We start from the raw sequence: 27,738 nt of genomic DNA, 5'->3' as shown, positions 1-27,738 counted from the left end.
CGGACCTTTATTTTGGCGGCGCTGAGAACGCCAGAGCAAACAATGCTCGCATTCTCTGTGTTTATTAGTTAGCGATCTGTCTAACAGTACTGTTTAATATCTTATTAGATAGAACTGTTATGGAAAGTAGACAGTATATGAAAAAAGGTTATTAGCCTACATAATCATGTTTGGCTTGGTCCCCTCAAAGTTGCGTTGGATTTTCTCTTCAGCATTTAAGGTTTAGAGACCCATCTATCACTGTTTTCCATGTTTGTATAGTTAGTTTATGGAGTAAATATATAGGCTATAATGTGTTTACATTCTAGCTGTTTTAAAAATGGCGGGTGCTGGTGTTCCGCGTGCGTTCGGTCAATCAGCGTACACTAACGTCACGGATAGTTCCTATAGTGCTGGTTTAGACCCTACTCTGAAGTAGGACCTAAATTAGTTCCTACAAATGGAGTTCCTAGAACTAAAATCGTTCCTAGTTCCTGCGGTGCGAACACGCCGACATCCGGGTACTATAGCCAATAGTTCTAGGAACTGTGAAAAGGTTCCTCCGGTCGGAAAGCGGCTATAGACTATCATGGCACCCTGGACAAAGACACTGCGTGCCAATTTTCAGTAGACTAACGGTTGGGTGCGCTTATAGCTATTTTCATGATTTTTTTCACTGTTATAGCGCCACCAAGTGGCCAATTATCACGATTTTTTTCATGTCAACTCAGATTGAGCTTATGAACTTGTGTCCCAAGTTTAGCGAAAATATCTCTTTCCGTTCACAAGTTATAACCGTTTTATAGTGCCACCTAGTGGCCAATTGTTGTGATTTTTTTCAAGTGATCTCAGATTGAGCTCAGGAAGATGTATACCAAGTTTAGCAAAAAAATCTCTTTCCGTTCACAATTTATAACCGTTTTAGTAAAAGTGGCCCTGGTGCCATCAAAGATTTTGGTTCCCCTTATCGACCGTTAATTGAAATTTTGAATTTTTTGGATGATTATTGATTGTCAGACTCCAGAGAATATTCTTGCTGTGGTTTGGTTCCGATCGGGCCAAAAACCTAGAAGTTCGCAAAAATAGGTTTTTCAAAAAAATGCAATTTACTCGAAATTGGCGCCTGAAGGGCGAGCAAATCGGAGATAGCCATTTTGTCCGCCTTGAGCCAAGGATTCCAACGATATAGGGCACTTGATCCTGGGACAAACGGTCTAAGAGTTATGAGCAATTTTGAACTTTTGGTTGCTGTAGCGCCACCTATGGGCCATTCGGGGTCATACTCTGATAGGTTGTCCCCAAACTGAGGCCTACCATCTGGCCAGGTTTCACGTCTCTAGGCCTTACGGTTTGGCCTGCACGATGCGTTTTACGAATCCTTACAATTACAATAGGGTTTCAGCATTTCATGCTTGAACCCCTAATAAGAATGAGGGCTTTTTGCCAGTTATAGCGCCACCTAAGGTCCGATCTCCATGAAACTCTGCATGCTTCCTCACCATGTTCTGACACATATGCTCATCAATTTTGGTGAAGTTCTGAGTTTTCATTTGGGATTTATAGGCTTTTGAGTGTATTTTGCCACGCCCCTTTTCTAAACGAGCCTGTTACAGCCACCCAAATGCAAAAGTTCAACTTTTTTTCGATAATTATTGATCTAGAGAGTCCAGAGAATTGTCCTAGACTGGTTTGGTTCCGATCGGGCGAAAAACCAGGGACTAGTTCGCAAAAGTAGGTTTTGGACAAAATTCGACATAGCAGAATATTTTCCCTGCCGACATCCAAATCGGAGATAGCCATTTTGTCCGCCTTGAGCCAAGGATTCCAACGATATAGGGCACTTGATCCTGGGACAAACGGTCTAAGAGTTATGAGCAATTTTGAACTTTTGGTTGCTGTAGCGCCACCTATGGGCCATTCGGGGTCATACTCTGATAGGTTGTCCCCAAACTGAGGCCTACCATCTGGCCAGGTTTCACGTCTCTAGGCCTTACGGTTTGGCCTGCACGATGCGTTTTACGAATCCTTACAATTACAATAGGGTTTCAGCATTTCATGCTTGAACCCCTAATAAGAATGAGGGCTTTTTGCCAGTTATAGCGCCACCTAAGGTCCGATCTCCATGAAACTCTGCATGCTTCCTCACCATGTTCTGACACATATGCTCATCAATTTTGGTGAAGTTCTGAGTTTTCATTTGGGATTTATAGGCTTTTGAGTGTATTTTGCCACGCCCCTTTTCTAAACGAGCCTGTTACAGCCACCCAAATGCAAAAGTTCAACTTTTTTTCGATAATTATTGATCTAGAGAGTCCAGAGAATTGTCCTAGACTGGTTTGGTTCCGATCGGGCGAAAAACCAGGGACTAGTTCGCAAAAGTAGGTTTTGGACAAAATTTGACATAGCAGAATATTTTCCCTGCCGACATCCAAATCGGAGATAGCCATTTTGTCCGCCTTGAGCCAAGGATTCCAACGATATAGGGCACTTGATCCTGGGACAAACGGTCTAAGAGTTATGAGCAATTTTGAACTTTTGGTTGCTGTAGCGCCACCTATGGGCCATTCGGGGTCATACTCTGATAGGTTGTCCCCAAACTGAGGCCTACCATCTGGCCAGGTTTCACGTCTCTAGGCCTTACGGTTTGGCCTGCACGATGCGTTTTACGAATCCTTACAATTACAATAGGGTTTCAGCATTTCATGCTTGAACCCCTAATAAGAATGAGGGCTTTTTGCCAGTTATAGCGCCACCTAAGGTCCGATCTCCATGAAACTCTGCATGCTTCCTCACCATGTTCTGACACATATGCTCATCAATTTTGGTGAAGTTCTGAGTTTTCATTTGGGATTTATAGGCTTTTGAGTGTATTTTGCCACGCCCCTTTTCTAAACGAGCCTGTTACAGCCACCCAAATGCAAAAGTTCAACTTTTTTTCGATAATTATTGATCTAGAGAGTCCAGAGAATTGTCCTAGACTGGTTTGGTTCCGATCGGGCGAAAAACCAGGGACTAGTTCGCAAAAGTAGGTTTTGGACAAAATTCGACATAGCAGAATATTTTCCCTGCCGACATCCAAATCGGAGATAGCCATTTTGTCCGCCTTGAGCCAAGGATTCCAACGATATAGGGCACTTGATCCTGGGACAAACGGTCTAAGAGTTATGAGCAATTTTGAACTTTTGGTTGCTGTAGCGCCACCTATGGGCCATTCGGGGTCATACTCTGATAGGTTGTCCCCAAACTGAGGCCTACCATCTGGCCAGGTTTCACGTCTCTAGGCCTTACGGTTTGGCCTGCACGATGCGTTTTACGAATCCTTACAATTACAATAGGGTTTCAGCATTTCATGCTTGAACCCCTAATAAGAATGAGGGCTTTTTGCCAGTTATAGCGCCACCTAAGGTCCGATCTCCATGAAACTCTGCATGCTTCCTCACCATGTTCTGACACATATGCTCATCAATTTTGGTGAAGTTCTGAGTTTTCATTTGGGATTTATAGGCTTTTGAGTGTATTTTGCCACGCCCCTTTTCTAAACGAGCCTGTTACAGCCACCCAAATGCAAAAGTTCAACTTTTTTTCGATAATTATTGATCTAGAGAGTCCAGAGAATTGTCCTAGACTGGTTTGGTTCCGATCGGGCGAAAAACCAGGGACTAGTTCGCAAAAGTAGGTTTTGGACAAAATTCGACATAGCAGAATATTTTCCCTGCCGACATCCAAATCGGAGATAGCCATTTTGTCCGCCTTGAGCCAAGGATTCCAACGATATAGGGCACTTGATCCTGGGACAAACGGTCTAAGAGTTATGAGCAATTTTGAACTTTTGGTTGCTGTAGCGCCACCTATGGGCCATTCGGGGTCATACTCTGATAGGTTGTCCCCAAACTGAGGCCTACCATCTGGCCAGGTTTCACGTCTCTAGGCCTTACGGTTTGGCCTGCACGATGCGTTTTACGAATCCTTACAATTACAATAGGGTTTCAGCATTTCATGCTTGAACCCCTAATAATAATAATAATAATAATAATAAAAATCAGCACAATTACAATAGGGTTTCAGCACTTCGTGCTTGAACCCCTAATAATAATAATAATAAAAATCAGTACAATTACAATAGGGTTTCAGCACTTCGTGCTTGAACCCCTAATTAAAGCTGCAAGCAGCATTTATCGGGGTTCAAGCAGTTAAGGCCTTTAAGGTATTTAGGCATTTAAGACATTAAGATTTATTTAGAAAGCTTTTAACCACTGAAATAATAGATTGAAAAGTCCATTTACAGCCAATACAGGCAATTTACCATAGGAAATATATGCTTTTAAAGCCTTTTAACAGTTATAGCGCCACCTATTGTCCGATCTCCGTAAAATTTGGCATGCTTGTTAATGATGTTATGTCAGATTTGCTCACCAATTTTTGTGAAGTTCTGAGTTTTCATTTAGGATTTATAGGCTTTTTAATGTATTTTGCCACGCCCATTTTATAAATTACCCTATTACAGCCACCCAAATGCAAAAGTTCAACTTTTTTTTGATAATTATTGATCTGGAGAGTCCAGAGAATTGTCCTAGACTGGTCTGGTTCCGATCGGGCGAAAAACCTAGGACTAGTTCGCAAAAGTAGGTTTTTAACATAATTACAAATATTTAATAAACAGTTTAATTGACAGCAATAGTTCTTGAGGCAAAGTTGTTCAACTTGAGCAGTTCTATCAGATGATATGCATTTTGTGACGATAAGTGTAACACCACGTGATTACAGAGCCATAAAACTCGTTAGCGCCAACTAGTGGCCGATTTCTTTCAAAACTCTTACAGACCTCTAAGACCATGAGTCGAACATGCCCATCGAGTTTCGTTCCGATCAGCCTCCATTAACTTTGTCTAATAGGTGCTCAAATTTCATTGGTCGATGGCGGCCATGTTTTTCAAGATAAGCCAATGTCCTCATAGACATACATGCCACCTTGGACCAAGACACTGCATACCAATTTTCAAGTCAATCGGACTAACGGTCAGGTGGTCATAGCCCTTTTCATGTTTTTTTCATGTTATAGCGCCACCTAGTGATCAATCGTCACGATTTTTTTACCGTGACCCCAGATTGAACTCATACACATGTGCACCAAGTTTGGTGAAGATATCTCATTTCCTTTTCGAGTTATAGCCATTTTAGTAAAATAGGCTCCTCCCACAACATTAATTTATCACCCCCTAGCAACCAGGAATCGAAATTTCGACTTTTTTTCGATAATTATTGATATTCAAACTCCAGAGAACATTTCTGCACTGGTTTGGATCCGATCGGGCAAAAAACCAGGGACTAGTTCGCAAAAGTAGGTTTTTGACAAAATTCAAAATGGCGGAAAAATTTGCATATCAAAAATGAAATCGGAGATATACGTTTTGACCTTCAGGAGTCCAGCTTTCCAATGATATAAGACACTTGAGTCTACGACATACCGTCTAGGAGTTATGAGCAGTTTCGCGCTTTTGGTTGCTATAGCGCCACCTATGGGCCAATCGGGGTCATACTTTGATAGGTTCTCCCCAAATTGAGTACTACCATTTGGCCAAGTTTCAAGGTTCCAGCATTTACGGTTTGGGCTGCACGATGCGTTTTAGGGGAGAATAATAATAATAATTAAAGCTGCAAGCAGCATTTATCGGGGTTCAAGCAGTTATGCATTTTGTTACGATAAGTGTAACACCACGTGATTACAGAGCCGTAAAACTCGTTAGCGCCAACTAGTGGCCGACTTCTTTCAAAACTCTTACAGACCTCTACGGCCATGAGTTGAACATGCCCATCGAGTTTTGTTCTGATCGGCCTCCATTAACCTTGTCTAATAGGTGCTCAAATTTCATTGGTCGATGGCGGCCATGTTTTTTTGAGATACATGAGATACGTTAATATCTAACGGTCAGGTAGTCATAGCCCTTTTCAAGTTTTTTTCATGTTATAGCGCCACCTAGTGTTCAATCATCGCGATGTCTTTACTGTGACCCCAGACTGAACTCATACACATGTGTACCAAGTTTGGTGAAGATATCTCATTTACTTCTCGAGTTATAGCTATTTTAGTAAAATAGGCTCCTCCCACAACATGAATTTAGCAACCTCTAGTGACCAGGAACCGAAATTTCAACTTTTTTTGATAATTATTGATATTCAGACTCCAGGGAACATTTCTGTACTGGTTTGGTTACAATCGGACACAAATCCAGGGACTAGTTCGCAAAAGTAGGTTTTTAACATATTCGTGAATATTTAATGAACTGTTTGATTGACAGCAATTGTTCTTGAGGCAAAGTTGTTCAGAATGAGGAGACCTATCAAATGATATGCATTTTATGACAATAAGTGTAACACCACGTGATTACAGAGCCATAAAACTTGTTAGCGCCAACTAGTGGCCGATTTCTTTCAAAATTCTTACAGACCTCTAGGGCCATGAGTCGAACATGCCCATCGAGTTTCGTTCCGATCGGCCTCCGTTAACCTTGTCTAATAGGTGCTCAAACTTCATTGGCTGACGGCGGCCATGTTTTTTGAGATACGCCAATGTCCTCATAGACATATATGACACCTTGGACCAAGACACTGCATACCAATTTTCAAGTCAATCGGACTAACGGTCAGGTAGTTATAGCCCTTTTCATGTTTTTTTCATGTTATAGCGCCACCTAGTGTTCAATCGTCGTGACTTTGTTACCGTGACCCCAAATTGAACTCATACACATATGTACCAAGTTTGGTGAAGATATCTAATTTACTTCTCGAGTTATAGCCATTTTAGTAAAATAGGCTCTTTCCACAACGATCAATTAGCGCCCCCTAGAAACCATGAATCGAAATTTCAACTTTTTTTTGATAATTATTGATATTCAGACTCCAGAGAACATTTCTGCACTGGTTTGGTTCCGATCGGACACAAAACCAGGGACTAGTTCGCAAAAGTAGGTTTTTGACATAATTCAAAATGGCGGAAAAATTTACATACCGTAAATGAAATCGGAGATATACGTTTTGACCTTCAGGCGTCCATCTTTCCAATGATATAAGACACTTGAGTCTACGACATAGGGTCTAGGAGTTATGAGCAGTTTCGCGCTTTTGGTTGCTATAGCGCCACCTATGGGCCAATCGGGGTCATACTTTGATAGGTTCTCCCCAAATTGAGGACTACCATTTGGCCAAGTTTCAAGGTTCCAGCTCTTACGGTTTGGTCTGCACGATGCGTTTTAGCGGAAAATAATAATAATAATAATAATTAAAGCTGCAAGCAGCATTTATCGGGGTTCAAGCATTTAAGGCCTTTAAGGCATTTAAGCATTCAAGACATTAAGATTTATTTAGAAAGCTTTTAACCACTGAAATAATAGATTGAAAAGTCCATTTACAGCCAATACAGGCAATTTACCATTGCTTTTTAACAGTTATAGCGCCAACTATCATCCGATCTACATACAATTTTGCATGCTTATTTAGAATGTTATGGCACATATGCTCACCAATTTTCGTGATGTTCTGAGTTTTTGTTTAGGATTTATAGGCTTTTGTTTGCATTTTGCCACGCCCATTTTCTTTATGACCCAATTATACCCATGCGAAAAATGCAAAAGTTCAACTTTTTTTGATAATTATTGATCTAAAGATTCCAGAGAATTGTCCTAGACTCGTTTGGTTCCGATCGGGCAAAAAACCAGGGACTAGTTCGCAAAAGTAGGTTTTTAACATATTCGTGAATAATTAATAAACTGTTTGATTGACAGCAATGGTTCTAGAGGCAAAGTTGTTCAGCATGAGCAGGTCTATCAAATGATATGCATTTTGTGATGATAAGTGTAACACCACGTGATTACAGAGCCATAAAACTCGTTAGCGCCAACTAGTGGCCGATTTCTTTCAAAATTCTTACAGACCTCTAGGGCCATGAGTCGAACATGCCCACCGAGTTTTGTTCCGATCGGCCTCCGTTAACCTTGTCTAATAGGTGCTCAAACTTCATTGGCCGATGGCGGCCATGTTTTTTGAGATACACCAAGGTCCTCATAGATGTACATGACAGCTTGGACCAAGACACTGCATACCAATTTTCAAGTCAATCGGACTAACGGTCAGGTGGTTACAGCCTGATTTATGTTTTTTTCATGTTATAGCGCCACCATGTGGCCAATCGCCGAAATCTTTTTACTATGACCTCAGATTGACCTCTTACACAGGTGTACCGAGTTTGGTGAATATACCTCATTTACTTCTGGAGTTATAGCCATTTTAGTAAAATAGGCTCCGCCTTCTTCAAACATTTTGGCGCCCCTTAGCGACCGTCAATCGAAATTTCAACTTTTTTTCGATAATTATTGATATTCTGACTCCAGAGAACATTTCTGCACTGGTTTGGTTCCGATCGGACACAAAACCAGGGACTAGTTCGCAAAAGTAGGTTTTGGACATAATTCAAAATGGCGGAAAATTTGCATACCGGAAATGAAATCCTTGAGGCCTTTTTTGTTCGGCTTGACCCAAGGATTCCAATGATATAAGACACTTGAGTCTGTGACAAACGGTTAATGAGATTTAAGCAAAAATATGATTTTTTTTTGTTTTTTGCACTGTAGCGCCACCTATGGGCCAATCGGGGTCATATTTTGATAACCTCTCCTCGATTTTTGTACTACCATCTGGCAAAGTTTCAAGTCTCTAGCACTTACGGTTTGGGCTGCACGATGCGTTTTACGGCAGAAGAAAAATAATAATAATAAAAATCAGTACAATTACAATAGGGTTTCAGCACTTCGTGCTTGAACCCCTAATAATTAAAGCTGCAAGCAGCATTTATCGGGGTTCAAGCAGTTAAGGCCTTTAAGGCATTTAAGCACAAAAGCATCAAAAGTTATTAAGATTTATTTAGCAAGCATGTAACCACTGACATAATAGATGGAAAAGACCATTTACAGCCAATACAGGCAATTTGCCATGGGATATATATGGTTTTAAAGCTTTTTAACAGTTATAGCGCCACCTATGGTCCGATCTCCATAAAATTGTTTACTGTGACCTCAAATTGAACCCATACACATGTGTACTGAGTTTGGTGAAGATATCTCATTTACTTCTTGAGTTATAGCCATTTGAGTAAAATAGGCTCCTCCCACAACGATTTGCCACATTCTAGAATTATTTAATATGATTCTAGCATGATTTACTATCATATACCATGTTCCAGAATGATTTATTAGGATTCTAGCATGATTTACCTTGATACACCTCATTTCAGTATTATTTACTATGATTTACAATGTTTCTAGCATGATTAACCACATTACTAGCAATTATGTGAAGTGTCAGTGCAAATGAGGTGATGAACACTGACAAAATATTATTGTGTTATAATAGTTAGTTATATACGTGATTTTTAGTGTGTGTCCAAGTATGAATGCAAAAGCACATGTAAAATATTTCATTATTAAGTAGAATGGCCAGCAGAGGGCACTAGAAGACCACTTATTGGCTCACTTTCACTTTAAACCAGTTTTCTGCACTAAAGCAAACTAGTTTTTCCATGTTAACTCAATGCATGCTTACACACACACACACACACACATACACACACACACACACACACACACACACACACACACACACAGCATAGTTAACCATGATTTACCATGATATACCACGTTCTAGTATTATTTACCAGGAGATAAACGACAATCTAGTATTATTTACTTTGATTTACCATGTTTCTAGCCTGATTTATCACATTACTAGCAATTATTTGAAGTGTCAGTGCAAATAAAGTGATTAACACTGACAAAATATGATTGTGTTATAATAGTTATTGCTATATAAGTGATTTTTAGTGTGTATTCAAGTATAAATGCAAGCACATGTGGAAAAATTTAATTAATAAGTAGAATGGCCAGCAGAGGGCAGTAGAAGACCACTTATTGGCTCACTTTCACTTTAAACCTCATGATTTTGACCAGTTTTCTGCACTAAAGCAAACCAGTGTTAACTCAATAATGCATACTTGCTACATATGCTACACACACACACACACACACACACACACACACACACACACACAAATGTTTCAGTGATATTGGTGTCACATTCACCTTCTGTCTTCATCACATTCACCATCTGTCGTCATCACCTGCACCTGCTCCTCATCACCCTCCTCATCATCACCTGCTCCTCATCATCATAACCGTCACCTGTTGTCCTTGTCTTGATCTGTGTATTTAAGTTCCCCTCTCATCCATTATCATTGTCGGTTATTGTTTGTGCACTAGCACTCTGTTATGTTTGTTTTCATGTTGGAAAATAAAACCTTTGTTATATTTGTACCACACACACACACACACACACCACACACACACACACACACACACACCATAATTTATCATGATTTACCATGGCTGATACCAATACCAATATGAGAAAATGACTATTTTAAACAGCAGGGGGCAGTAAAATACCACTTATTGGCTTAACATGCCATTAATTCATATCATTTTCACCTTTTTAACTGTTATAGAGGCAAATTTTGTCCGATCTGTCTGAAAATTTTCATGCTTGTTCAGGGTGATATTTCACACGTTCTGACTTGTTTTTAAGAAGGTCTGAGCATTGATTAAAGAGATATAGGCTTTCGGGGACACTTGGTAAAGGCCAGATTTTGAAGTGAACCTATTATAGCTATCCAAATGAAGTAGTTCAACTTTTTCTGACAATTATTGATCTAGTGAGTCCAGATAATTGTATTGCACTAGTTTTGAACATTATGATATGAAAATTATATGATCAGAGATGGAAAAGACCATTTACAGCCAATACAGGCAGTTTACCATAGGAAATATATGATTTTAAAGCTTTTTAATAGTTATAGCGCCACCTATCGTCCGATCTCCATAGAATTTTTCATGCTTGTTAATGATGTTATGTCACATATGCTGACCAATTTTTGTGAAGTTCTGAGTTTTTATTTAGGATTTATAGGCTTTTTAATGTATTTTGACACGCCCATTTTATAAATTACCCTATTACAGCCATCCAAATGCAAAAGTTCAACTTTTTTTTGATAATTATTGATCTAGAGAGTCCAGAGAATTGTCCTAGACTGGTCTGGTTCCGATCGGGCAAAAAACCTAGGACTAGTTCGCAAAAGTAGGTTTTTAACATATTAATGAATAATTAATGAACAGTTTGATTGACAGCAATGGTTCTAGAGGCAAAGTTGTTCAGGATGAGGAGATCTATCAAATGATATGCATATTGTGTGGATATTTGTAACACCACGTGATTACAGAGCCGTAAAACTCGTTAGCGCCAACTAGTGGCCGATTTCTTTCAAAATTCTTACAGACCTTTAGGGCCATGAGCCGAACATGCCCATTGAGTTTCGTTCCGATCGGCCTCCGTTAACCTTGTCTAATAGGTGCTCAAACTTCGTTGGCCGATGGCGGCCATGTTTTTTGAGATACGCCAATGTCCTCATACACATACATGGCACCTTGGACCAAGACACTGCATACCAATTTTCAAGTCAATCGGACTAACGGTCAGGTGGTTATAGCCTGATTTATGTTTTTTTCATGTTATAGCGCCACCATGAGGCCAATCGTCGCGATTTTTTTACTGTGACCCCAGATTGAACTCATACACATGTGTACCAATTTTGGTGAAGATACCTCATTTACTTCGGGAGTTATAGCCATTTTAATAAAATAGGCCCCTCCCACAACGTACGTTTTGGCGCCCCTTAGCGACCGTGAATCGAAATTTCAACTTTTTTTCGATAATTATTGATATTCAGTCTCCAGAGAACATTTCTGCACTGGTTTGGTACCAATCGGGTAAAAAACCAGGGACTAGTTCGCAAAAGTAGGTTTTTGACAAAATTCAAAATGGCGGAAAATCTATCATGGCGGAAATGAAATCGGAGATATACGTTTTGTTCGTCAGGCGTCCAGCTTTCCAATGATATAAGACACTTGAGTCTACGACATACGGTCTAGGAGTTATGAGCAGTTTCGCGCTTTTGGTTGTTATAGCGCCACCTATGGGCCAATCGGGGTCATAATCTCTGAACCTTTCCTCGATTTTTGTACTACCATCTGGCAAAGTTTCAAAGTTCCAGCTCTTACGGTTTGGGCTGCACGATGCGTTTTACGGCAGAATAATAATAATAATAATTAAAGCTGCAAGCAGCATTTATCGGGGTTCAAGCATTTAAGGCCTTTAAGGCATTTAAGCATTCAAGACATTAAGATTTATTTAGAAAGCTTTTAACCACTGAAATAATAGATTGAAAAGTCCATTTACAGCCAATACAGGCAATTTACCATTGCTTTTTAACAGTTATAGCGCCAACTATCATCCGATCTACATACAATTTTGCATGCTTATTTAGAATGTTATGGCACATATGCTCACCAATTTTCGTGATGTTCTGAGTTTTTGTTTAGGATTTATAGGCTTTTGTTTGCATTTTGCCACGCCCATTTTCTTTATGACCCAATTATACCCATGCGAAAAATGCAAAAGTTCAACTTTTTTTGATAATTATTGATCTAAAGAGTCCAGAGAATTGTCCTAGACTCGTTTGGTTCCGATCGGGCAAAAAACCAGGGACTAGTTCGCAAAAGTAGGTTTTTAACATATTCGTGAATAATTAATAAACTGTTTGATTGACAGCAATGGTTCTAGAGGCAAAGTTGTTCAGCATGAGCAGGTCTATCAAATGATATGCATTTTGTGATGATAAGTGTAACACCACGTGATTACAGAGCCATAAAACTCGTTAGCGCCAACTAGTGGCCGATTTCTTTCAAAATTCTTACAGACCTCTAGGGCCATGAGTCGAACATGCCCACCGAGTTTTGTTCCGATCGGCCTCCGTTAACCTTGTCTAATAGGTGCTCAAACTTCATTGGCCGATGGCGGCCATGTTTTTTGAGATACACCAATGTCCTCATAGATATACATGACAGCTTGGACCAAGACACTGCATACCAATTTTCAAGTCAATCGGACTAACGGTCAGGTGGTTACAGCCTGATTTATGTTTTTTTCATGTTATAGCGCCACCATGTGGCCAATCGCCGCAATCTTTTTACTATGACCTCAGATTGACCTCTTACACAGGTGTACCGAGTTTGGTGAATATACCTCATTTACTTCTGGAGTTATAGCCATTTTAGTAAAATAGGCTCCGCCTTCTTCAAACATTTTGGCGCCCCTTAGCGACCGTCAATCGAAATTTCAACTTTTTTTCGATAATTATTGATATTCTGACTCCAGAGAACATTTCTGCACTGGTTTGGTTCCGATCGGACACAAAACCAGGGACTAGTTCGCAAAAGTAGGTTTTGGACATAATTCAAAATGGCGGAAAATTTGCATACCGGAAATGAAATCCTTGAGGCCTTTTTTGTTCGGCTTGACCCAAGGATTCCAATGATATAAGACACTTGAGTCTGTGACAAACGGTTAATGAGATTTAAGCAAAAATATGATTTTTTTTTTGTTTTTTGCACTGTAGCGCCACCTATGGGCCAATCGGGGTCATATTTTGATAACCTCTCCTCGATTTTTGTACTACCATCTGGCAAAGTTTCAAGTCTCTAGCACTTACGGTTTGGGCTGCACGATGCGTTTTACGGCAGAAGAAAAATAATAATAATAATTAAAGCTGCAAGCAGCATTTATCGGGGTTCAAGCAGTTAAAGCCTTTTAAGCATTTAAGCACAAAAGCATCAAAAGTTAAGATTTATTTAGCAAGCATGTAACCACGGACATAATAGATGGAAAAGACCATTTACAGCCAATACAGGCAGTTTACCATGGGATATATATGGTTTTAAAGCTTTTTAACAGTTATAGCGCCACCTATGGTCCGATCTCCATAGAATTGTTTACTGTGACCTCAAATTGAACCCATACACATGTGTACTGAGTTTGGTGAAGATATCTCATTTACTTCTTGAGTTATAGCCATTTTAGTAAAATAGGCTCCTCCCACAACAATTTAGCACATTCTAGTATTATTTACTATGATTCTAGCATGATTTGCCATATTCTAGCATAATTTACCATGATATACTACATTCTAGTATGATTTACCATTGTTTACTGTGATTCTAGCATGGATTACCATAGTTTATCATGATTTATCATAGTTTACCATGATTTACCCTGTTCTAGCATAGTTTACCATGATTTACCATGTTCTAGCATGATTTACCATGATATACCACATTCTAACATGATTTACCATAGTTTATTATGATTTATCATGGCTTACCATGATTTACCCTGTTCTAGCATAGTTTACCATGATTTACCATGTTCTAGCATGATGTACCATGATATACTATGTTCTAGAATGATGTACCAGGATTGTAGTATGATTTACCTTGATACACCACATTCTAGTATCATTTATTGATTTACCATGTTTTTAGTGTGATTTAACCATGATTTACCACATTGCTAGCAATTATGTGAAGTATCAGTAAAAATGAAGTGATAAACTCTGACAAAATATGATTGTGCTACAATAGTAATTGTTATATAAGTGATTTTTTAGTGTTTTATTGTTATATAAGTGATTTTTAGTGTCTAATGAATGCAAAAGCATATGTGGGTAGACATTAATAAGTAGAATGGCCAGCAGAGGGCAGTAGAAGACCACATATTGGCTCACTTTCACTTTAAACTTCTTGATTTTCACCATTTTTCTGCACTAAAGCAAACCAGTTTTTCCATTTTAAATCCATAATGCATGTTAACACACACACACACACACACACACACACACACAAGACAAATGTTGTTTTTTCAATGCTATTGGGATATGTCATTATGAAAATATATTTGAATGGTCTATAAACATTTCACAAAGTCTTTGTAAGCTATTAATCAGATCATTCAGAATTTATTCAGAAACCTAAGACTACACACACACATTATATTGTAGATACAGACATTTGAAATATATGATGTGATCAAACTGTCAATACTAATAATTTAACAGATGGATTTTTGACTAAATGTAATTGTAAATGTTAAAATAGTGATTTTATAAAGTCTAAATATAAATTATAGAACAATATGACAACATGACTATTTTAAACAGCAGGGGGCAGTAAAATACCACTTCTTGGCTTAATATGTCATTATATTCATATCATTTTCACCTTTTTAACTGTTATAGAGGCAAATTTTGTCAGATCTGTCTGAAAATTTTCATGCATGTTCAGAGTGATATTTCACATGTTCTGACTTGTTTTTAAGAAGGTTTGAGCATTGATTAAAGAGATATAGGCTTTCGGGGACACTTGGTAAAGGCCAGATTTTGAAGTGAACCTATTATAGCTATCCAAATGAAGTAGTTCAACTTTTTCTGACAATTATTGATCTAGTGAGTCCAGAGAATTGTATTGCACTAGTTTTGAACATTATGATATGAAAATTATATGATCAGAGATGGAAAAGACCATTTACAGCCAATACAGGCAGTTTACCATAGGAAATATATGATTTTAAAGCTTTTTAACAGTTATAGCGCCAACTATCGTCCGATCTCCATAGAATTTTGCATGCTTGTTAATGATGTTATGACACATAGGCTGACCAATTTTTGTGAAGTTCTGAGTTTTTATTTAGGATTTATAGGCTTTTTAATGTATTTTGACACGCCCATTTTATAAATTACCCTATTACAGCCATCCAAATGCAAAAGTTCAACTTTTTTTTGATAATTATTGATCTAGAGAGTCCAGAGAATTGTCCTAGACTGGTCTGGTTCCGATCGGGCAAAAAACCTAGGACTAGTTCGCAAAAGTAGGTTTTTAACATATTAATGAATAATTAATGAACAGTTTGATTGACAGCAATGGTTCTTGAGGCAAAGTTGTTCAGGATGAGGAGATCTATCAAATGATATGCATATTGTGTGGATATTTGTAACACCACGTGATTACAGAGCCGTAAAACTCGTTAGCGCCAACTAGTGGCCGATTTCTTTCAAAATTCTTACAGACCTTTAGGGCCATGAGCCGAACATGCCCATTGAGTTTCGTTCCGATCGGCCTCCGTTAACCTTGTCTAATAGGTGCTCAAACTTCGTTGGCCGATGGCGGCCATGTTTTTTGAGATAATCCAATGTCCTCATACACATACATGGCACCATGGACCAAGACACTGCATACCAATTTTCAAGTCAATCGGACTAACGGTCAGGTGGTTATAGCCTGTTTTATGTTTTTTTCATTTTATAGCGCCACCATGAGGCCAATCGTCGCGATTTTTTTACTGTGACCCCAGAGTAAGCTCATACACATGTGTACCAAGTTTGGTGAAGATACCTCATTTACATCGGGAGTTATAGCCATTTTAGTAAAATAGGCCCCTCCCACAACGTACGTTTTGGCGCCCCTTAGCGACCGTGAATCGAAATTTCCACTTTTTTTCGATAATTATTGATATTCAGTCTCCAGAGAACATTTCTGCACTAGATTGGTTCCAATCGGGCAAAAAACCAGGGACTAGTTCGCAAAAGTAGATTTTTGACAAAATTCAAAATGGCGGAAAATCTATCATGGCGGAAATGAAATCGGAGATATACGTTTTGTTCGTCAGGCGTCCAGCTTTCCAATGATATAAGACACTTGAGTCTACGACATACGGTCTAGGAGTTATGAGCAGTTTCGCGCTTTTGGTTGTTATAGCGCCACCTATGGGCCAATCGGGGTCATAATCTCTGAACCTTTCCTCGATTTTTGTACTACCATCTGTCAAAGTTTCAAAGTTCCAGCTCTTACGGTTTGGGCTGCACGATGCGTTTTACGGCGGAATAATAATAATAATAATAATAATTAAAGCTGCAAGCAGCATTTATCGGGGTTCAAGCAGTTAAAGCCTTTTAAGCATTTAAGCACAAAAGCATCAAAAGTTAAGATTTATTTAGCAAGCATGTAACCACGGACATAATAGATGGAAAAGACCATTTACAGCCAATACAGGCAGTTTACCATGGGATATATATGGTTTTAAAGCTTTTTAACAGTTATAGCGCCACCTATGGTCCGATCTCCATAGAATTGTTTACTGTGACCTCAAATTGAACCCATACACATGTGTACTGAGTTTGGTGAAGATATCTCATTTACTTCTTGAGTTATAGCCATTTTAGTAAAATAGGCTCCTCCCACAACAATTTAGCACATTCTAGTATTATTTACTATGATTCTAGCATGATTTGCCATATTCTAGCATAATTTACCATGATATACTACATTCTAGTATGATTTACCATTGTTTACTGTGATTCTAGCATGGATTACCATAGTTTATCATGATTTATCATAGTTTACCATGATTTACCCTGTTCTAGCATAGTTTACCATGATTTACCATGTTCTAGCATGATTTACCATGATATACCACATTCTAACATGATTTACCATAGTTTATTATGATTTATCATGGCTTACCATGATTTACCCTGTTCTAGCATAGTTTACCATGATTTACCATGTTCTAGCATGATGTACCATGATATACTATGTTCTAGAATGATGTACCAGGATTGTAGTATGATTTACCTTGATACACCACATTCTAGTATCATTTATTGATTTACCATGTTTTTAGTGTGATTTAACCATGATTTACCACATTGCTAGCAATTATGTGAAGTATCAGTAAAAATGAAGTGATAAACTCTGACAAAATATGATTGTGCTACAATAGTAATTGTTATATAAGTGATTTTTTAGTGTTTTATTGTTATATAAGTGATTTTTAGTGTCTAATGAATGCAAAAGCATATGTGGGTAGACATTAATAAGTAGAATGGCCAGCAGAGGGCAGTAGAAGACCACATATTGGCTCACTTTCACTTTAAACTTCTTGATTTTCACCATTTTTCTGCACTAAAGCAAACCAGTTTTTCCATTTTAAATCCATAATGCATGTTAACACACACACACACACACACACACACACACACAAGACAAATGTTGTTTTTTCAATGCTATTGGGATATGTCATTATGAAAATATATTTGAATGGTCTATAAACATTTCACAAAGTCTTTGTAAGCTATTAATCAGATCATTCAGAATTTATTCAGAAACCTAAGACTACACACACACATTATATTGTAGATACAGACATTTGAAATATATGATGTGATCAAACTGTCAATACTAATAATTTAACAGATGGATTTTTGACTAAATGTAATTGTAAATGTTAAAATAGTGATTTTATAAAGTCTAAATATAAATTATAGAACAATATGACAACATGACTATTTTAAACAGCAGGGGGCAGTAAAATACCACTTCTTGGCTTAATATGTCATTATATTCATATCATTTTCACCTTTTTAACTGTTATAGAGGCAAATTTTGTCAGATCTGTCTGAAAATTTTCATGCATGTTCAGAGTGATATTTCACATGTTCTGACTTGTTTTTAAGAAGGTTTGAACATTCATTAAAGAGATATAGGCTTTCGGGGACACTTGGTAAAGGCCACATTTTGAAGTGAACCTATTATAGCTATCCAAATGAAGTAGTTCAACTTTTTCTGACAATTATTGTTCTAGTGAGTCCAGAGAATTGTATTGCACTAGTTTTTAACATTATGATATGAAAATTATATATTCAGAGATGGAAAAGACCATTTACAGTCAATACAGGCAGTTTACCATAGGAAATATATGGTTTTAAAGATTTTTAACAGTTATAGCGCCACCTATCGTCCGATCTCCATGAAATTTTGCATGCTTGTTAATGATGTTATGTCACATAAGTTCACCAATTTTTGTGAAGTTCTGGGTTTTTATTTAGGATTTATAGGCTTTTTAATGTATTTTTCCATGCCCATTTTATAAATGATCCTATTACAGCCATCCAAATGCAAAAGTTCAACTTTTTTTTGATAATTATTGATCTAGAGAGTCCAGAGAATTGTCCTAGACTGGTCTGGTTCCGATCGGGCAAAAAACCTAGGACTAGTTCGCAAAAGTAGGTTTTAGACATATTCATGAATATTTAATGAACGGTTTGATTGACAGAAATGGTTCTTGAGGCAAAGTTGTTCAGCATGAGCAGATATATCAAATGATATGCTTTTTGTGACGATAAGTGTAACACCACGTGATTACAGAGCCAAAAAACTCGTTAGCGCCAACTAGTGGCCGATTTCTTTCAAAATTCTTACAGACCTCTAGGGCCATGAGTCGAACATGCCCATCAAGTTTCGTTCCGATCGGCCTCCGTTAACCTTGTCTAATAGGTGCTCAACTTCATTGGCCAATGGCGGCCATGTTTTTTGAGATACGCCAATGTCCTCATAGACATACATGGCACCTTGGACCAAGACACTGCATACCAATTTTCAAGTCAATCGGACTAACGGTCAGGTGGTTATAGCCCTTTTCATGTTTTTTTCATGTTATAGCGCCACCTAGTGTTCAATCGTCGCGATTTTTTTACTGTGACCCCAGAATGAACCCATACACATGTGTACCGAGTTTGGTGAAGCTATCTTATTTACTTTTTAAGTTATAGCCATTTTAGTAAAATAGGCTCCTCCCACAACGATTATTTTGCGCCCCCTAGCGTCCATGAATCGAAATTTCAACATTTTTTCGATAATTATTGATCTTCAGACTCCAGAGAACATTTCTGCACTGGTTTGGCTCCGATCGGGCAAAAAACCAGGGACTAGTTCGCAAAAGTAGATTTTCGACAAAATTCAAAATGGCGGAAAATCTATCATGACGGAAATGAAATCGGAGATATACGTTTTGTTCGTCAGGCGTCCAGCTTTCCAATGATATAAGACACTTGAGTCTGCGACATACGGTCTAGGAGTTATGAGCAGTTTCGCGCTTTTGGTTGCTATAGCGCCACCTATGGGCCAATCGGGGTCATAATCTCTGAACCTCTCCTCGATTTTTGTACTACCATCTGGCAAAGTTTCAATGCTCTAGCCCTTACGGTTTGGGCTGCACGATGCGTTTTACGGCAGAATAATAATAATAATAATAATAAAAATCAGTACAATTACAATAGGGTTTCAGCACTTCGTGCTTGAACCCCTAATAATAATAAAAATCAGCACAATTACAATAGGGTTTCAGCACTTCGTGCTTGAACCCCTAAAAATCAGTACAATTACAATAGGGTTTCAGCACTTCGTGCTTGAACCCCTAATAATAAAAATCAGTACAATTACAATAGGGTTTCAGCACTTCGTGCTTGAACCCCTAATAATAATTAAAGCTGCAAGCAGCATTTATCGGGGTTCAAGCAGTTAAGGCCTTTAAGGCCTTTAAGCACACAAGCATCAAAAGACATTACGTTTTATTTAGCAAGCATTTAACAACTGCCATCATAGATGAAAAAGTCAATTTACAGCCAATACAGGCAGTTTACCATAGGAAATATATGGTTTTAAAGCGTTTTTACAGTTATAGCACCTTTTTGCCTGAGTCTTCTTACAGTCTTGCCTGATCTCCACCACTTTTATTAGTAGTACTCAAAGTGTGCCCATATATATGTGTCAAATTTGTTGTAAATATGTAATTTTGATAAGGAGTTTAGACAATTATATTCAGTGGCGTAACGAGCCAACACCGGGCCCTTAAGTAGGATTATCAAGGCGGGCCCCTTGATGACGCAATTGATGACATTGATGACGCAATGTCCGCGAGTAGGCTACTATGAATAGGGCAGGATATGATCATACACAGCATATAAGAGATGAGATGACTAACAAAATCAGGAGGAGCCTACGGTCACCAAAAACAAAACAAAAAAAACACTGGTGACAGCGCACCATAACACATTGTTAGGCCTAGGTCCAAATACAGAAAAAAGATGCTCTCTTACATTATAGCGGGATTTTCCGGGCTTTCCTATGTGCAACTGCAAAGTTGTCGATTAGATCAGGATTGTGCGCACGGGCATTCTCAATTGACCCTTCGCAGGGAGTTTGATTGACAGGCGATCTGACTAATCATAATACGCCATTTTGTCCCACAAAGCAGTCAGGAGAGTTAGTAGATTAATATTGGAGGATTTAAATTTGAAAAACAAAGTGTGCTGACATCTTAGCACTTTAAAACAACATTCCTTTTATGTTCATTCATGTTTATTTTAATGCTATAAATTAACTAGAAGGAAGAGATGATTGGTTCACAAGCAGCTTTAACTGAGCCTCGAGTCTACAGCGATCTGTCAGACACATTAAAGAGTCACAAAACGGTATTTATTGTTTAAATGTCTCTAAAAAATTACTACATTTGAAAGGTGAAACTTTTGGCGCTTTTCCATTACCAGCTCAACTCAACTCGACTCGACTCGGCTCGGCCCGCTTTTCGCTCCATTTTCCATTGCAGATAGTACCTCCACAATAGTACCTGGTCGTAATAGCGACGCCGCAGGAAACTGCCGTGACATAATCTTCTACACGAGATACATCCGCTGCCACACACACAGGACAATGGAGGAAATCGAGTGTATGCTGTTTTTGGATTTTTTTGTTTTTGCTGTTTTTTATTCAGGATACTCCGTCTGGCGCGTGCAATGATGATGCAGTGAATAGTGACGATTCTCTCTGACCAATCAGCAGTCTGCCGTGTTTTCACGTCACATTTTAGTATCGCCTCGCTTAGAACTTTGCCGGAGGTGGTACGAAAAAAAGTACCTGGAAGCAGGTACAGGTACAACTTTTACACAGTGGAAAACCAAACAAAGCCGAGTCGAGTCGAGCCGAGCCGAGCCGAGCCGAGCTGGTACTGTGTAGTGGAAAAGCACCATTTGTTTCATGTCAAAAGTACTTGTCTGTTAGCGCGCAGTCTCCTCTCTGATCCGTAATGTATTTTTCACTGCGTGAGAACTTGGTGTGGTGTGAGAGTGGCGTCGCTTTTCAGACATAGCAACAGTAACTAAAGTGGGCGTGTCTTTGCGAATGGTCATTGACAGTATGGACGGGGATTCGCCAGTCCCAATTCAAAACAAATTTCATCACAATCCATCATTGTTCGTTTCAAACATGTGAGAGCATCAAAATGATCCATGGGTGAAATTGATTGGATTTAATTCATTTTTTTGTCAGTTCCTATCATAATTTTAAAGGGGTGGTATAATGCCCTTTTCACAAGATGTAAAATAAGTCTCTGATGTCCCCAGAGTGTGTATGTTAAGTTTCAGCTCAAAATACCCCACAGATATTTTTATATAGCATGTTAAAATTGTCACTTTTTGAGGGTGAGCAAAAACGCACCGTTTTTGTGTGTGTCCCTTTAAATGCAAATTAGCTGCTGCTCTCAGCACAGGGGGTGGAGCTTCAAGAGCTCCTGTCCTTTTACCTCACACAGACATGCACTGGAAATGTCAATGTTTATGTTCAAACTGGAGTCAGACAATGATGGAGAGACTCCAGTAAAGAAGTGACAACATGTAGAATGCAACAGGACGTTTCTGAATGGTTAGTTGATGAATTTATGTAGCTTATGTGTAGTTATCTTCTAGTCATTGATTAGCATATTCTGTCATGATAATCTATAAATCTTGTTCCCGGGGGTGGGGTTTATGTAAATTATAGGGTTAGTGATGTCACTAACCCGAGAGGAAGCTCGTGTAGTCCCTACCAACCGTTTGCTGTAGTCCTTAAAAAACGATTTCTTTAAAAGCAAATATCTCCCTTTGCTTTGAACTTTGAGCGTTGTAACTTTGCAGATGTTGTTTATGCTCAAACAGCAACATTACACACTAACTAAAGTTAGAAAAGTGAAATCATAATCAACCACCCCTTTAACATTTTGGCATTATTGTTTAGCTATGTACCTATGTTTTCAAATTTCCTTTGTTTTTTTGTTGTTGCCTCGATCGGACTAACGGCTTTGAAGATAAACACAATTTTTTAAAGCTCTAAATGACACTTACAAAAACCATAAGGCGAAACCTGGCATGTTTGGTATTGTTGGACTTGGCAAGAATACAGGAGTCTTAGGAGGTCACTCCTGTGAAAAAACACTGGCTTGAAACTTCTAAGGCTCCTTCAAGGCATTGTGCCAATGACGTATACTGAGTTTTTTGAGATACACCAATGTTCTCATAGACTATCATGGCACCCTGGACAAAGACACTGCATGCCAATTTTCAGTAGACTAACAGTTGGGTGCGCTTATAGCTATTTTCATGATTTTTTTCACTGTTATAGCGCCACCAAGTGGCCAATTGTCACGATTTTTTTCATGTTTTTTTTTTTTTTTTTTTTTTATTATTATTTATTTCATTCATTTAAAAACAAATGCAACAACAGCATTTAACATGAATGAAAAGGAGCAGAAAGAAGTAAATACTTATAATGTCTGCCCCCTATCAACACAAAATTAATTCCAGTTCATTTGAGCTGTCTCATGCAGCAGTCTCCTTTTTTTTAAGACATCAAAAACACAAAAATACATCAGTAAAGTTGATCTGCTACTCCGCAGTATTATATTTCAGCAACATTGATAATTTAACATACTTCTTAAACACATAAATGGACTTAGAAGTTTTAATTTTACAATCAAGACTGTTCCACAAACTGACTCCTTTGATTGTGACACATTTTTCCTTTACAGCCGATTGGAACCTGGGTTTTGTAAAAACCTCAGTACCTTTTAATTCATATCTACTTTTCCTCTTAGTGAATCTGTTTTGCAAATTGTTTGGTAAACTTTCTAAATGAGCTTTATACATGGTTTTTAGAAGGTTATATTCTACTAATTCATTAAATTTCAGAGTTTTTAGTTGTATGAATAAAGGATTAGTTGAATCTCTGTATCCACTTCCACTAATAACTCTAATCGCTCTTTTCTGTAAAAATAAAATTGGATTAATATATGTTTTACAGGCACTTCCCCACACTTCAATGCAATATGTCAGATATGGCACAATCAATGAGTTATACAACAAAAACAATGCATTCTTATTTAAATAATCTTTAACTTTATGCAGCACACCTATTATTTGGGATACCTTTACTTTGATATTATCAATATGTGATTTCCATGTCAAATGTTCGTCAATCATAATACCTAGAAACTTAATCACATGTGCCCTTTCAATTTCTAATCCATTAATAAACAATGATGTTTCGACATATTTCTTTTTACTACAAAATATCATAAATTTAGTTTTACTAATATTTAGGGACAATCTATTAGCATTGAACCACTTCATGATTTTCTGAAATTCATTCTCTACGATTTGTAGGACATCTTTTATATTTTTTCCTGAATAAAATAAAGTGGTGTCATCCGCAAACAGAATGCACCTAAGTAACTGAGACACAGACACAATGTCATTTACATATAAAAGAAAAAGTATAGGTCCTAGGACAGATCCTTGTGGTACCCCACAAGTTATGCTGCAATTTTTAGACTTTATATTATCAATTTCAACAAACTGACTTCTGTTTTTTAAATAGCTGGTAACCCATTGGTGCGCCACACCTCTGATACCATATTATATAATTTATGCAACAATATCTTGTGGTCTAGCGTATCAAACGCTTTTTGAAGATCCACAAAGATACTTACTAAATAGTGCTTTTTGTCTATAGCATTGGTGATTTCTTCAGTTAGCTCCATAATTGCTGTAGCAGTTGAGTGATTAGGACGAAACCCATATTGGCTGTTACTTAAAATCTTAAATTCATTAAAAAATTTATTCAGTCTAATCGCAAATAACTTCTCCAGAATTTTAGAGAACTGTGGAAGTAATGATATTGGTCTATAATTAGAAAATTCAGATTTATTTCCTTTTTTAAACAGTGGAATTACTTTGGCTATTTTCATGCAGTCTGGAAATATCCCTGAAATAAATGACAAATTACAGATATAGGTAAAAGGCTCAATAATTACATCTATAATTTGCTTTATCAATACCATATTCATATCAGTGTAATCATTTGATGTTTTATTGGCACACATTGTCAACTCAGATTGAGCTTATGAACATGTGTCCCAAGTTTAGGGAAAATATCTCTTTCCGCTCACAAGTTATAACCATTTTATAGTGCCACCAAGTGGCCAATTGTCATGATTTTTTTTTCAAGTGACCTCAGAATGAGCTCATGAACATGTGTCCCAAGTTTTGCGAAAATATCTCTTTCCGTTCACAAGTTATAAACGTTTTATAGTGCCACCAAGTGGCCAATTGTTGCGATTTTTTTCAAGTGATCTCAGATTGAGCTCAGGAAGATGTATCCCAAGTTTAGCAAAAAAATCTCTTTCCGTTCACAATTTATAACCGTTTTAGTAAAAGTGGCCCTGGTGCCATCAAAAATTTTGGTTCCCCTTATCGACCGCTAATTGAAATTGTGAATTTTTTGGATGATTATTGATTGTCAGACTCCAGAGAATATTCTTGCAGTGGTTTGGTTCCGATCGGGCCAAAAACCTAAGAGAAGTTTGCAAAAATAGGTTTTTCAAAAAAATGCAATTTACTCAAAATTGGCGCCTGAAGGGCGAGCAAATCGGAGATAGCCATTTTGTCCGCCTTGAGCCAAGGATTCCAACGATATAAGACACTTGATCCTGGGACAAACGGTCTAAGAGTTATGAGCGATTTTGAACTTTTGGTTGCTGTAGCGCCACCTATGGGCCAATCGGGGTCATACTCTGATAGGTTGTCCCCAAATTGAGGCCTACCATCTGGCCAGGTTTCAAGTCTCTAGGCCTTACGGTTTGTCCTGCACGATGCGTTTTACAAATCCTTACAATTACAATAGGGTTTCAGCATTTCATGCTTGAACCCCTAATAAGAATGAAGGCTTTTTGCCAGTTATAGCGCCACCTATGGTCCGATCTCCATGAAACTCTGCATGCTTCCTCACCATGTTCTGACACATATGCTCATCAATTTTTGTGAAGTTCTGAGTTTTCCTTTGGGATTTATAGGCTTTTGAGTGTATTTTGCCACGCCCCTTTTCTAAATGACCCTGTTACAGCCACCCACATGCCAAAGTTCAACTTTTTTTCGATAATTATTGATCTAGAGAGTCCAGAGAATTGTCCTAGACTGGTTTGGTTCCGATCGGGCGAAAAACCAGGGACTAGTTCGCAAAAGTAGGTTTTGGACAAAATTCGACATAGCAGAAAATTTTCCCTGCCTACATCCAAATCGGAGATAGCCATTTTGTCCGCCTTGAGCCAAGGATTCCAACGATATAAGACACTTGATCCTGGGACAAACGGTCTAAGAGTTATGAGCGATTTTGAACTTTTGGTTGCTGTAGCGCCACCTATGGGCCAATCGGGGTCATACTCTGATAGGTTGTCCCCAAATTGAGGCCTACCATCTGGCCAGGTTTCAAGTCTCTAGGCCTTACGGTTTGTCCTGCACGATGCGTTTTACAAATCCTTACAATTACAATAGGGTTTCAGCATTTCATGCTTGAACCCCTAATAAGAATGAAGGCTTTTTGCCAGTTATAGCGCCACCTATGGTCCGATCTCCATGAAACTCTGCATGCTTCCTCACCATGTTCTGACACATATGCTCATCAATTTTTGTGAAGTTCTGAGTTTTCCTTTGGGATTTATAGGCTTTTGAGTGTATTTTGCCACGCCCCTTTTCTAAATGACCCTGTTACAGCCACCCACATGCCAAAGTTCAACTTTTTTTCGATAATTATTGATCTAGAGAGTCCAGAGAATTGTCCTAGACTGGTTTGGTTCCGATCGGGCGAAAAACCAGGGACTAGTTCGCAAAAGTAGGTTTTGGACAAAATTCGACATAGCAGAAAATTTTCCCTGCCTACATCCAAATCGGAGATAGCCATTTTGTCCGCCTTGAGCCAAGGATTCCAACGATATAAGACACTTGATCCTGGGACAAACGGTCTAAGAGTTATGAGCGATTTTGAACTTTTGGTTGCTGTAGCGCCACCTATGGGCCAATCGGGGTCATACTCTGATAGGTTGTCCCCAAATTGAGGCCTACCATCTGGCCAGGTTTCAAGTCTCTAGGCCTTACGGTTTGTCCTGCACGATGCGTTTTACAAATCCTTACAATTACAATAGGGTTTCAGCATTTCATGCTTGAACCCCTAATAAGAATGAAGGCTTTTTGCCAGTTATAGCGCCACCTATGGTCCGATCTCCATGAAACTCTGCATGCTTCCTCACCATGTTCTGACACATATGCTCATCAATTTTTGTGAAGTTCTGAGTTTTCCTTTGGGATTTATAGGCTTTTGAGTGTATTTTGCCACGCCCCTTTTCTAAATGACCCTGTTACAGCCACCCACATGCCAAAGTTCAACTTTTTTTCGATAATTATTGATCTAGAGAGTCCAGAGAATTGTCCTAGACTGGTTTGGTTCCGATCGGGCGAAAAACCAGGGACTAGTTCGCAAAAGTAGGTTTTGGACAAAATTCGACATAGCAGAAAATTTTCCCTGCCTACATCCAAATCGGAGATAGCCATTTTGTCCGCCTTGAGCCAAGGATTCCAACGATATAAGACACTTGATCCTGGGACAAACGGTCTAAGAGTTATGAGCGATTTTGAACTTTTGGTTGCTGTAGCGCCACCTATGGGCCAATCGGGGTCATACTCTGATAGGTTGTCCCCAAATTGAGGCCTACCATCTGGCCAGGTTTCAAGTCTCTAGGCCTTACGGTTTGTCCTGCACGATGCGTTTTACAAATCCTTACAATTACAATAGG

The 27,738-nt window shown here is 38.4% G+C and overlaps 1 protein-coding gene across 2 annotated transcripts in view; it reads right to left on the bottom strand.

The window, feature by feature from the left end:
* The window catches only part of col25a1 (collagen type XXV alpha 1 chain), a 1,104,568-nt gene that overhangs the window by 120,615 nt on the left and 956,215 nt on the right, over positions 1-27,738 (bottom strand). The window lies entirely within an intron of this gene.

Source organism: Squalius cephalus (genome assembly GCF_949319135.1).
Source record: "Squalius cephalus genome assembly, chromosome: 3".
Classification (NCBI taxonomy): domain Eukaryota; kingdom Metazoa; phylum Chordata; class Actinopteri; order Cypriniformes; family Leuciscidae; genus Squalius; species Squalius cephalus.
This window is presented reverse-complemented; position numbering and strand designations above follow the sequence as displayed.